Here is a 13421-nt window from a genome sequence, read left to right as displayed (position 1 = left end):
AAGCTTTATCTATATATCTGTACTCTACCAATGATCAGAATCACTACACTATCTTTAAAACTGAGAAAAAATTGTTTTGCTGTGCTACAAGGAAATCCCATTTGTGTTTTTTATCTGTGTTCCTTTTGAGTTTGGTTCTTGGTTTCCAGTTTGAAGGAAGTTTTGTTCACCTGCAAAAGTAACTAGGTTTTCCTCAAATACTCTCATTTTGTGTGTATTTCGGCTCATTTCTTTCTCCACAGAAAAAGTCATTGAAGCTTCTATATTTTATTCTCTATTTTGAAAAAAAGGTACTATTTAATTATTGGAAATTATTAAAAGCCTATCTGGAGAAACAGAATTCTAAGTTCCTTGTTTAGGCAGTAATATATATATATAGAGAGGTGTGTTTTAGGGAAGAAATAAATTGATAGGTATAAAAACAAAACACAACATCATTATAGATTTATTTATTTATTTTGTTGTTGTTAACCATTTCAAAGCACTTTATAACTAATGTTTCATGACAGTAACAGTATCCTGATTTTACTAAAGTTTCTAAATTATCATAAATCATGGTATCTCCTGACATATTTTATTCTTCATTTATATATGCAAATCTAAATAGCATGTAGAAACGACTTGACTAAGTTATTGTACTTGTGTCCAGAAACAGAGATATAATCATGATATAATACAAGTTATTCTTCCAAATGCTTTTGCTGATGCTGAAAAATTGGTTATGATGATGATGTTTGCTCTCCAGCACTAGTCACTTGTAAGATGATCCGCCTTTGAAGTTGCAGTAAAACCTCTGAAATACTATATTTTTGAGTAGAGCGGTGTTGAAATCTGTATCCTGATTCAAATTTTGCTCTTGCAACAGTGCAACCCTATTGACTGTAGTGGAATTGCAAGTCTGATGAGGGAAAAAAAATAATTCACTGAATTAAAACTTCATACATGGAGATACCAGGCAAAAGATAAAGGAAGGGCCAAATTTTGGTAGTATGTCATGGATAATTTTAGATCGACACTGAAGGAAAGCAGAGTATTGTCAAAACGGACATTAATAGCATTGTGTTTCTATTTTTAAATCTGTGTATTTGAAAAATACTATAGAATTCTTGCACATGAAGCAGTACAGAGTTTTAAGTGATTTTACAAATTTTAAAAGCTTGTAGAGTTTAGCAGGTGATCAGTTTAATACAAAGGTGCTTTGGCAAAACTCTTTGTGGAAGCCAAAAGCCACATTGTGCTCTTGGTTATTGTGGTGCATTCCACACCAAACTGATGAGCTTGTCTAGAGAGCATAATATGCTCCCACATCTTTTCTGGGTTTCAAAGTACTTAAAAATGAACTTAGACTTCAGGTTACAATAGTTTAAAGCAAAGGGTGTATTTAATAAATTTACAAAGAGGGAGGATTGTGTTTTATTTAAGCAGTAGGCTGTCACTGAAAGAAAAATAAATAAAAGCCTATAGTGTAGCACAGCAGAAAAAGGAGCAAGCTGCTGAAAGCTGGATAATTTGGGGATATAGAGATGTCACTTCCTCCCTTTGCCAGGCTGTGAAATTCTTTGCAATTCCCACTGGTAAAGCTGCCAACACAAACAAAGAAAAAAAATGGAAACTTCTGTGCAAGTTCTCCTTTGATACACACAAGTACATATACATTCAAAAGAGTGAATTTATAAGCACTGTGTTTGATACAAACCTTATGAGAGTATTATGGGAAAAGCATGGACATCTTACCCTAAAGAAATAAAATAAATAAGAAATTAATTAACTAATTATAGTAAAATATCATTAGAATTGTGTTTCTAAGGGATGATTTTAGCAACACACGCCCACTTTAAAAATATGGAATACTAAGATGCCCCACAGTTACAGTGTCATCTGTAAAGAATCAGCAGCATGGCTTAGCAGTACTTTCAGAGTATGGGTTCTTTATTAACACATTGATGACTTCAAGCTAAAATGTAGTTATACAGAAAGAGCTATCAAATCTTTGTACCAGAAACTGTATTTATTATTTTAGCTTTCATTCGAACTTTTAAAGGATATTAAAATGTTAACTGACCCAGCTAGGCTGGGTGTCTTTTTGGAATATCCACACCTAGATATGGAGAAGACCAAGAACTTTCCCTGTAATATCCTATGTAGCTCATGTATTCCATTTTTACTTGAGGATCATTTTTTCATGCAATTAAAACCATTGTTTTGTAATGTGGCTGGCTTCTCTCAGGATATGAAAGATAAACTTCATTCAGTCCCAAAGAGAGCTTTTCTTTGGTTTTGTTTAGTGGAATACTGCACAAGCTTTTATAATTTATTTTTTATTTTGTAGTGCCTTATTTGTGTTGGTTTATTTTTAATGCATATATAAATTTATCATGTTACATTGAAAGTTCATAATAATTAAAAAAAAAAAAAAAAAAGCCAACCAAATTTTTGTTCCATACTTCTGTATGAATCCTAGTAAAGGAGGTGACACTGGTTAAAACACTGCTTTTGTTGAACCATTAGAGTGGTAGCTGAAAGAGATTACTTGCTAGAAAACAGTCATTTATGCACAGTCTTTTTCAGGGTGAGTCAGCCATTCCTTAATTCCCGTGTCTCCCAAGTCAGAAGCTAAACACCATCTTTTCCCTCATGTAAAAAGCACTTCCCCTACCACATCAGGCTTTGCTCCAGGCACAAATAAACAGTGTGAATCCTAGCACTGTGCCCAGAAAGGTCAGGCTCTGTTGCTGCTGTTTTTTGCCTGTTGCTCCTGCTTTGCCTGCCCCAGCACAAGAGCACCGCCTTGAAGTGGTTTGCATACCACAGTTTAGGAATCCCTGCTTTAGTTATCTTGGGCTTGATATTGCTCTAGCTTTCTGGTGAGGAGGCCTATGGAAATTATGAAGGTGCCAGTCAGCTTTCAAAATAAACAGTAAGTTAAAGCAAGGATAGAGCCCTTGTTTTATTTGAAAAATATATCATACCATTCCTCAGACCATTATTTCTGAGCATGTACAATAGCCACGTGTATGAGGGGTGAGGGGGGAAGAGGAAGGAGAACTGGTTGCCTTGCAAGAGCAAGGCAATAGCTAAAAAAAAATGCTCAGTACTAGCAGTGAAAAGCATCTGGAGAAAAAATAATAATAATAATTAAAAGAGAGAGAGAAAAAAAAAAATGGATAGCACTTTGTCTGCTCAGACTGGATATTACCTAGATTGAGGCCTGACTAAGAGCAGTAAAATACTAACAACACTTTTAAGAAGTGTCTTTGAAGTCATAATGGTGAAAATGATAGAAATTGTGGTCTGTTAATCAGAAGTTCAAGTCAAAAAACTCTTAACAATTCAGCCTCTTATTTCCCTTGCAGCTTCCAGGATATGCTTTAAAAATTTAAAATCCTCTTCCCAGCTTTCACATAACTGTAATTCTCTCCTGTACTTATTTAAATAAACATTTTATTTGATCATAAAATAAACTTTGAAGATTATACTAGAGTTAACTCTGCAGAGCCTTAAGGAAAAACTAGATTTTAAACTTTCAGTTTGTATGCCCGGCGCTGATCTTGATTGGGGCCCTAGAAAATGTGGTGACATTTTTTTTGACATTTTAAAAATTATTTTTACCTTTAATGCCTTAGGTAAAGTGTTACATGACAAGTTCGCTTTAGGAGAAATTATATGAAAACTCTTTTCATATAATTTGTCCCTTGAACTTTAAGTACATTTTGAAATGTTCCGGATTTCTCTTGTTTTAAATTTCAGTTTCAATTTTTAATTCAAGTTACTTTGTTTTATATCAGAATTAGTATCAGAGTCTCTTAAAATTCCCCCTGAGATTAAGATGTAAGTAAGTACTTTTAGACAAAATTTCATGGGGGAGATCGGTGGAAAAAAAAAAAAATGAGATGGAGATGCTGAGGCAAAAATACTGTTTCCAGTTTTGACAATTTTGTATTTATGATATTAATGTTTTGAGTTAAAGGCTTAATATCAAAGGCTTAATATTTCAAGTTAAAGACATGACGAAGTATACTTGTGTTTTACTAAGTTACATGTAAGACTGTACAAATAAATTGGAAAATGTGAGTAAAGAAAAAACAGGCAATTTTTAAAAATGATTTTTAAGCTCTTTTGGGAATGTACTTTCAAATATTTATGGTCTGTTGTTGTTAATAAACTTTTTCAATTATCACTGTTTGTAAATTTGATGTACTGCTATATCTATTTCTACTTCAAATTCAGCAATTTAGATAGCTTCTGCTTGTTGTCATATCTTGACATCCAGCCACAGATATCTTGACGTCTGCTGTTTTGTTCTCTGTACCTGAGATGCCTCTTTCTGCAAGGCTGAGAGGAATAAAGTAAGGGAAGGTGACAGGGATGGTGATGAAACTGAACTTTCCTCCATGACTTGTAAGATGTTAACTGTCCAGGTAGAACATAACAGCTTTAGTTGTGACCAGAGTCTAACAAATACAGTATCGCCTATCGATAGAACTGTTAAAATAGTGATGATTTTATTTATCTCTCTTGCTTTTAAAAACAAGCCCTGGAGCAGGTAGGAGGCAATTGTGACATGCAATTCAAAGGAAAGTCTGGCCTCCTGTAAGATCTATCAGGTGTTGTGGAGTTGCAACATAAACATTTTAGACAAAACAAACAAACAAACAACAAACAAATAGATCAGAGATGACAAATGCATCTGAGAGGGGTTTATAAATGTAAATTTAATTAAAATTTATTGAAAAAGCATTGCAGTTAAGACCTGAGAATTTATTTTTTCCAACAGTTTGTAGCTAAAAAGAGGAACAAACAAAGAAGTTAAAAGCAGTTGAGATTGTTTTTTTGACAAAATTGGGCTGGTTTGAGGCACCATTAGACCAGCCTGGCTGGAGGTTCATACCCCTAGGGCCTGTCATGACCTGTGAGACCCAGTCCCACAGCCAGGGAAATGTAAAGAGGCCCTGAGGGGGATCGAAGTCACTGCCTTGCACAGTTTTTGTGATCAAAGCACCTTCAAAACCTCTTTGAATGCAAGATCAGAGTCCACTAAAATATTTATTTGGCATTGAATTTGATCTATAATTATGAAACTGTTGACCAAACCAAAATCTCATAAGGAGCCCTTTCTCAAAAAGTGCTCTCCTTGCATTCGTCATCAATTGTATCACTGTATTGCTCAAAAACCTTATTGACTCAAAATGTGAAATAGCAGTGACTCTCAAAATGCGTTAGACAGGCTTGCTCTACAGCAACAAAATTTGCTGCTGTTGTGTGTTTTTCCCTCTAATGTATCTTGAGAAGTACTTCACATATCATATTATGAAATCTGAAGGAACAGTTTTTTAAAAAAAGCAACTGCAAAATTGCATTCAAGGGAACCATGTGTTCCCATCAGTATCTGAATAAGTGATTAGTGCTTATATAGATAAAGCATTTTCCTTTTCTCCAATTTCTCCACCTAGAGGAAAAAGGAGAAAAAAAGTAGTAGAGAAATCTTTCTTACCTCTCCTGCTATTTTTATTAGTTTAGAAAGATGTGGATGTAACAGTACCTGAAGCTTATTTAGTCCTGGACAGTTTTTTAGTTTGTGACTATGTAAAAGGTAAATAAGCATTGGCTTTTGCTTTGTTATTCTCGCTATTGCTGGCAAGCAGTGAACAGCAATGTACAAAGCAAACTACAGAATAAGAAGCATCACTGAGAAGAGAATTCCAAATTATATCTGAAGCAATTTTCATTATTGTGACCCTAAACCAAACACATTCAGTTTCAGAACTAATTGAGAAATTCAAAACACCTAACATTTCACACTTTCACATTTTCTCAAATTAATACATTTTCTTTTTTTCTTTTTCTTTTTTTTCCTTTTTTTTTTTTTTTTTATTTCACTAATATCTGCAATACTCTTGTTTAATGTTCCTTTCTTTTATATTTGTGTCCTTAGAATGGTGGTGTAAAGGCCCAAAGAAACTCCCCATTTATGTGTCCACAGAAAACAGCTCCCCCCTTGGTGATCTCAATTTGCAAATGAAGTCGCTCATTAGTCACAGAGATACTGGGACAGTGGTTTCCCTGTCTATCAAAGAAAGAAAGTTTTGCTGTAGATGTAATGATTTTCTCTGATCATCTTTTGATAGTATTGCTATGTACACAGAATTATGGTTTTGATTTATTTCTTTTGTCACCACCACTGTGTTCATTCTTTAATGAGATAAACTAACATTACCATTAAAAGCGTCTAAGTTTGGTGTCAGGCACACAGGCCTGTGAAACGATAGAACTATCTTGCTTTATTGGGAAAAAGAGGAAGACTGATGGTCATTTTGTTGGTCCTCGCCTTCCTGGGAGCAGAGAAGTGTTGGTCTGTGACAGGAGACGGGGATGTTCAGGAGGACAGAGTGTGGTGCCCCCCAGTGGTGGGGCTGGGGGGGGGGGGGGGGGGGGGGGGCAAGTGAGCCTCCTCTGCTCTGGAGACACTGTCTGAAGACCTCCTGTGTATGAAGGGGGTGAGGGCATGCTCCTGAAATACTCGGGGAATCCACAACCAGGCTGCACTTCCTCTGCCTTGATGCCTGGTAGAAGAGGCACATTTTATTCCTCATCTACTACTGTGATGCCTCTGCAGTTTGTAGAGCAGTGTCCAAGGTTTTCAGTGGCAGAACTCATTGTTCGTATCTATCCCATGGCTTTCAATCTTTCCTTGGCAGCATTTTCCATGATTGCTTTTTCCTTTTTTTCCCTTTTTTGATGGTGAAATAAGCAATTGCTTGTTCGTAGTCTTGCGCTAGCAAACTTTCTTAGTTGTTTCAGCAGTTAAGAATGAGGTTATGCCCAATGCTAATGTCAAAAACAACATCTGAAAGCTGATTATGCTCTCCCCAATTCTTTATGTATGCTCCAGTGGGTTTTCATTGTCAAAGAGGTGGGCCTTTATTATACCACATAATGCAGTAAAATGAGGATTACTTGGACTTTCAGAGCATGAGATAATAGCAGCTGACAGGCACCTGTTTAAGGACGTATATTGTGTTCCTAAGCATAAGTATTTTATAAAAATTAAGCAAAACTTCCAATTAAAAATATTTTGCACTTAAACTGCCTAAATAGGTTTAGGTACAAAAAAAGGCATCGAGGGATCTGGATGGATGCATTTATTAGTGGCTCTTAAAGTCCTGACAGTCCATTCTAATAATAAAGCGTGGGACCTGTCAAATGATGGCACAAATATCCTAATCTGAACTGACGTAGCTTTCTAGCCCAGTTCATCAATCATGTTTTATTAGCTCTAACGGAGCCAAGCTGCTATCTGTCATTTGGATGTTGTAGTGGTGACAAAAACTGGTGCCGAAAATGTGCTGCAGGTGTAACTTTCACTCAAAGAGCATTTCTGAGCAGCAGTCAGGTTGGGTTTGTGTGGGGAGAGAGTGCCATCTTCAGTTCCATGTCTCCCCATGAAACAAGGCTGACTTTTGAGTGTTGCCTGATGGCTCAGAAGTGAAGAACAAAGTACCAGTAGAAATTTGGAAATGGTTCTCAATTCTTATTTTTATAGGACGTTGGACTTACAAAGAAAAATGCTAAACACCATGTTCTTGTTCCCATTTTAAGATATAGTTTATTTAGATACAGCTGTTGTGATGAGTAATTACCAGTACAGTAAAGAAATGTAAGCTTGGATTTTGCCTTTTTGGTTTGCAGTGTTGTATGAAGAAAATAACAGTTGCCAGCTGGATCAAAGAACACTAGTAACCAGTAGCATATTGTGTGCATCAAAAATGAGAGCTAGTGATCTGTACGCTGCTGCATATTTACTATATTTTGTAAGAGCAATCAGTTCCCTGTATTCTTTCAGCATAGAATTGACTTGGTGTTTGCACTGGGGTCCTGGCACTTGACCCCTGTTTTCCTTGGCTGTGTGTCATTTCGCAGCAGACCTCGAGGATACTCCTCATCTCTTGTTTCCAGCATGTTAACATATTCAAGTAAATATTATCTGGCACAGGCACAGGCATTGTCCTTTGAGGGAGTATATGTAAAAGTTTTAAAATCCAGATCAAACAATGGCATCCATCTTCCTCCCTCCCATTTTTTTTCTATTCACAAGATGAATGTTACCTGCAAAATTCTTTCTTTGATCTTAAAAAAACACTTTATTTTGTGAATATTCACAGACAAGGTTAGCACTCATAAATATCAGTATTACTTGCAGGATATATGCCCAGGTAGGTCTCCTTATTTTAACACTTAATGGGACTTGGTACAATAAGGAGCAGATGTGTCATAGCGACAGCAGGCGAGCAGGGACTGGGAAGGTGGTTTCATTAAAAGAGCCTTGGGATAAATGCAGCGCATTAGATACCCACTGAAAGACAGGAGCTGTTGATGGGGTGACCTCTGAATGCAAGTCATCTTACTATAAACAGAAGGGTGTGGAAAGCCATTGGACAGAGCCAAGCATGTTTACTATCCAGATCTCCTCTTAGTTAACTTAAGTAATCTGACTGTGCGAGGCTCGGTCTGACAGTTCAGGGAAGAACAAAGTGTCTTCAGTATTTCTGAGTTTAGAAAGTCATAGCTGGCCGGTGGATAAGGTTTTTGTCTGGAAAACCTGCCTGAACACCTTAGCGGCTGAACAGTGGAAGTTAATTAGTGCTGAACATCACAGGCACTCTTTTATTTGTGTGTGTGTCCTGGTGACTTCACACATTTGGGGAATTTGGTTCTGTTCTTTGGAGATAAATGAGGTAAGGTTATGATGGATTTCCATTTGCAATACTGATGCAATTGTTCAGTGATACAATGGGAAATGTAAGTGGGTATTAATTGTGCATTTGGATTTATTCTGAAAAGGAGTTTTTGTTTTCATTTCTATAGTAGCAGTTTCAAACTTGGTTTTAGAACAATGGATTTGTTAATAGTGGTTGTGGTGTACAGTAATTTAGGTAGTCATTTGTCCGAATCCCTCAAGTACTTTCCTCTTTTGGGAGCAACTCTTTATTACCACAGGAGGTGACTTGTTAAGTGCTGTAAAAAATGAAGGGTGTTGTTCTGTAGTATGCTGTGAATGACACATATTGTCACATCTTTAGGCAGTTTGTTGGTTGGGCTACTCAATAACATCATTGTAAGAGACGCTTAAAGGCTAGTATGCTGAGACAGGTGCCTAGACAAGCAGAGCTGAAATTAGTTAGCCCTAAACTAAAAAAATGTGGAGGCAAATAGAGATTTTAATTTACTACTACATTTCAGTCCATTTAGTTCATTTCTAACTTGGTTAGGCATTAGTTTGGAATACATAATGCACCCTTAAAGCACACTTTATATCCCTGTAGCATTATATGCCAGTTAGCACTGTGTCTTTATATTTGAGCACTATGACTGTTTCAAACTTTTAAATGGGTTTTGTAATTACATAGCTCATTTTTTTTCTGAAAACAAACTCTGATTAAAAACTGCCTTGACCAGGGAGTGTGGGAGCACACGTTGCTGTTGCACTCGAATGCTTTTTTTCTGCCTTCGAGCCAGTGTAGCAGGCAGGCACAGCGATGCTGCTGCCGTGCTGTGCGCAGGGAGCCACTATGTGAGCTGGCACAACCCTCCAGCTGCTGAAACGCCTGCTCCATTCAGGGAGACTCAGAGGGGGCTTGTACCGGGAGCACCGCTTCGTTGTCCTAGGAAAGCAAACAACGCACTAGAGGAGAAAGGGCAGCCCGGTTTGGTCTCTCTGTAAAAACTGATTTACTGCTATAGGGAACTATAATGTTTAGGGAACCTGTTTGAAGAAAGGTATGATAAATTATTACAGCCAATAAGTTCTTCGATTTTGTTTCTGGGGTCTGGTGAGCAGCAAGTAGCAGTATCCAATTACATGTTTCTTTTCTTGGACTGCTCACTCTTTTCTGAAATACATTTCAGCTAAACAGCTTTTAACTGTCTCACCACCTTTTTTTGCCATTGTAATGTCTTTATCTGCTAAGGTAAACCAAATGTAAATTCTGAAAAGATACATAAAGCAAAGAACACTTTAAATTCCTGAATGAAAAAAAACAGTTCTCACCAAAGGATTTTTCTAACATAATTTTGGATTTATTGAACTGCGTAATGTAACTTGTTAAATGCTATAGTAAATCAAGTAGCATCAGGCATGTAGCACTATAGTAATCTCAAGCAAAAGAACTAGAATTTGGCTTTGGGGAAATATTTGTTTGTTTGTATGATCATGCAAGCATGTATATGCACGTTTGAGTGTGCATACAGGGAAGCTAATTCAACTGCTAAAGAAAATTAGAAGTCCATGTTAATTTGTAAACTTAGATGGGGATTTAGTAAAAATGTCTGAAGATACTGTAAAATAGAGGAAACATAAGAAAAACAAACTACATACTGTCTCCTACTTGAATTATTACATTTAAAAAAAAATCTTTTGTTTTCTGTTTGCAAGTAGCTATACTTAAATTTTATTAAAGTTATGTGTACTTTGGGATAATCTAGGAAATACTTAGCACTTTATTTAGTTTTAATCTTTACTTTTAAAATTGAATTCGTAAATGTTAATTTAGAAATGGTTCAAATTTTAACATAATATATCATTTCAGTATTTTAAAATTAAAGAGAGCATAGCTGTATCATATTTATCTGTAAAAGATATGTGAACTGTTTGTAGATTTTAATGTTCTGGTTAATGTTCTACTTTTTTGTGTGTTTTATTTTATGAACTCTATTTTCAATTACTCTTGGAAAAATCCAAAAATTTGCATTTCACTAATGGCTTAACAGGAAATATAATATTTGAGTATCATATGCAGTTTATTTCACAACTTAATGCAATGCTTATTCTTTGCTCTGAGCTAATACACAATTAAACAATAATCAGTTATAAGTATATATCTGAAGAAAATGTGAAGGTTTTTAAACAGCTCATTTTAAACAAATCCCTTTTTATCTCCAAAAGGATGCAGTTAAAATATATATTGAAAAACCTGGATTGATTTAAAAGTGTAATTATTCTTTTGTTTGTATTGGATTGAACAGTCGTAGGCAGTATCCCAGAATAGTGGAATATGCTATTATTTTAGCTATAGTTAATTGAAGATTTGATTACTAAATATTAAACCAAAGTTCTCTGTGTGTTCTCATAGTAAATCTGTAATTGTTTTCCAAAATTCATTTCAGGAATATTTAAAGGTCGTTAACTGATCTTTACAATTATATAACTCTGGCTGATCATCTGGTATTACTGATAATAAAAAGTTTGGAAGGGAAAATAATTTGAAGTGTTTTCACATGAACAGAGATTCCGTATGTATTATATTTATTTACACACACAAATATGCATTCTCATGTGCTTGCATGCATGTTTGAACAGTTCTTTTTACCAGGGGTTGCTTTTTGGATAATAGGAATTATCTCGCAGTTAAGTTTTTGTGGCACTTGAAGTATTTGTGCTGCTGGTCCAGGTGAGCTCTGCATTCAATTAGAGTCAGAACTGAGCACCAAATGTATGTGCTCCTCTGAGCACCCAGAGTGTTCGCTCCACTGAAGCACAGTTTAACTTGATTGATACTTGGATTTTAAAGCAAATAAGGACTAATTTTTGCCTGTGGCAAAAAGATCTTTGAAGTTTCATGCCTGTGCTGAGGCCAGATTAGCGAAGCGGCAGGACTATGGCTGGGACTGTGACCCTGTTGTGCTTGGCAGGTTGTGATGAATGGGGGAATCTTTCTTAACCTTGTGGCCAAAACATTCCAGTATCGCAGGTTGGGGAGGCAGGAGAGAAGGGAGGGGGAGTCAAAAGATGCAGAAGCCTTGGCATGTTCAGGCAGGAGACAAAGGACACTTGCTTGTTTGTTTAAAAGAGGGGCAAATGTGCATACCCTTTCCATTGAATATGCCTGGAAAGGATATGGGAGAGAGTATGGCAGATGCCCTGAAATATACTTTATTGTCATTTCTAACAGTTGACCTTGGTATATGAAATTTATCCTTCACTATTAATCTGTCTCCTGCTTTTGCTTTGAATGCTTTCAGAGTTTAGAGAATCTTGCTTGTTATATTCTCCTAAGCAAAAGAGCTTTTCATTTAATGCTTGAGATGTGTATAAAGCCATCCAAAATAAATTGGAGGAATGCCTTATTCCAAGTAATTGCCTGTTGGTTAAATAATTTAATGGAGGACTGCAAATATAAACAAAGTCGTATGAATTTGAAAAAAATAATAATAAAAAAGAAATTAAAACACCAAAAAAAAAAAACAAACAGTTAATTGCTTCTGGAAATCTGATCTTACTATTTCTATTTATAAAACTTTTTATTTTTAAAGTAAAATATACATTTTAAAATAACAGTATAATGAAAAATCTGAAAAATGTTTTGGGTATGCTAGTGTAAAGTAGTATATAGTAGTATGAACCAGTCAAACTTTCAAACCTGAAAAATGAGGGAAAAATGGCTTATATATGAAGTGAAATATGATTTATCAAGGCATCTTGTGATTCTTTCTGTGGCATTTTAAGAGCTATATTACCTCTGATGTTGTCCCCGTTGACTAATAATGAAAAATATATTATTAGATGATGGCCTGAGATTTATTTACATTCTTTTTACTATAAATACAGCTATTCTGGCTAGTGGTAAGAACTATAGCATAAAGCAAAATGAAAAGAAAGAATGGGAAGAGTTTTTAACATGCATTCTAATTGTGGCTGTTGTTGTTACTACTGTAAAAGCAAACATATTACATTCCTCTATATAAATTAAATGAAATATTTATTCTTCTGTGATTATTTTCCCTGGATGTCATTTTAACACTGTGACAGTTATAATATTTTTAGCAGGTGTTGTGTTGTAAATGTACCTGGAGTTCACTTATTCATTAATATTTTAAAAAATAAATGTAAATTATATATATATACGCACACCATATATATATATAAATGTAGTCTCACTAAATAGTATTTTTCTTCTCTGTTACTTGCAAGAGTAGAGTAACTAGATGTACAATGCATGTATTATATTTTCTTATGCACTTCTTAGAAATTCCTTTATCTGTAGTTTGTCTTAGGTAAATTATTATTCTTGTTTCTCCACCCTTTATAAAAAAGACTTGTTTTGTTGCAGCATTTTCTTAAAATGTTTTAGAAAACGCTTTTATGGAAGTTTTCTAGAGACACTGGAAACTAACCAGAACCTAACTACATTCTGTTGCATGATGATACAAATGCATGTGAATATGTCTTTGGATTATGTCCAGTTGTTTGTGAAATTTTATACTGCAGTGTTGTGTGTTACTTTATCTTTCTGCTAACAAATTATTTCTTCATGAGTTAGACAACATATGGACCATAAAGAACTGATTATCTTACTTTGACTAGCAAGTAGTTTGAGCTACAGAGAATTTTTTGCATTCATACTCTAATGGAAGTAGGTTGCCACAGT

At 35.3% G+C, this 13421-nt stretch overlaps 1 protein-coding gene across 17 annotated transcripts in view; it reads left to right on the top strand.

Moving 5' to 3' along the window:
• Positions 1-13421, top strand: part of EYA4 (EYA transcriptional coactivator and phosphatase 4) — a 155250-nt gene that overhangs the window by 59583 nt on the left and 82246 nt on the right. Inside the window, exon 1 of one of the 17 annotated variants that reach the window (XM_035321467.1) lies at positions 8483-8732. The exons of the other annotated variants lie outside the window; for them this stretch is intronic. The gene's annotated coding sequence lies outside the window, so the exon portion shown is untranslated. Of the gene's footprint in view, positions 1-8482; positions 8733-13421 lie in introns of those variants that run through there. 17 annotated transcript variants of the gene reach the window in all.

This window comes from Oxyura jamaicensis, chromosome 3, assembly GCF_011077185.1.
Source record: "Oxyura jamaicensis isolate SHBP4307 breed ruddy duck chromosome 3, BPBGC_Ojam_1.0, whole genome shotgun sequence".
NCBI classification, from domain to species: domain Eukaryota; kingdom Metazoa; phylum Chordata; class Aves; order Anseriformes; family Anatidae; genus Oxyura; species Oxyura jamaicensis.
This window is presented reverse-complemented; position numbering and strand designations above follow the sequence as displayed.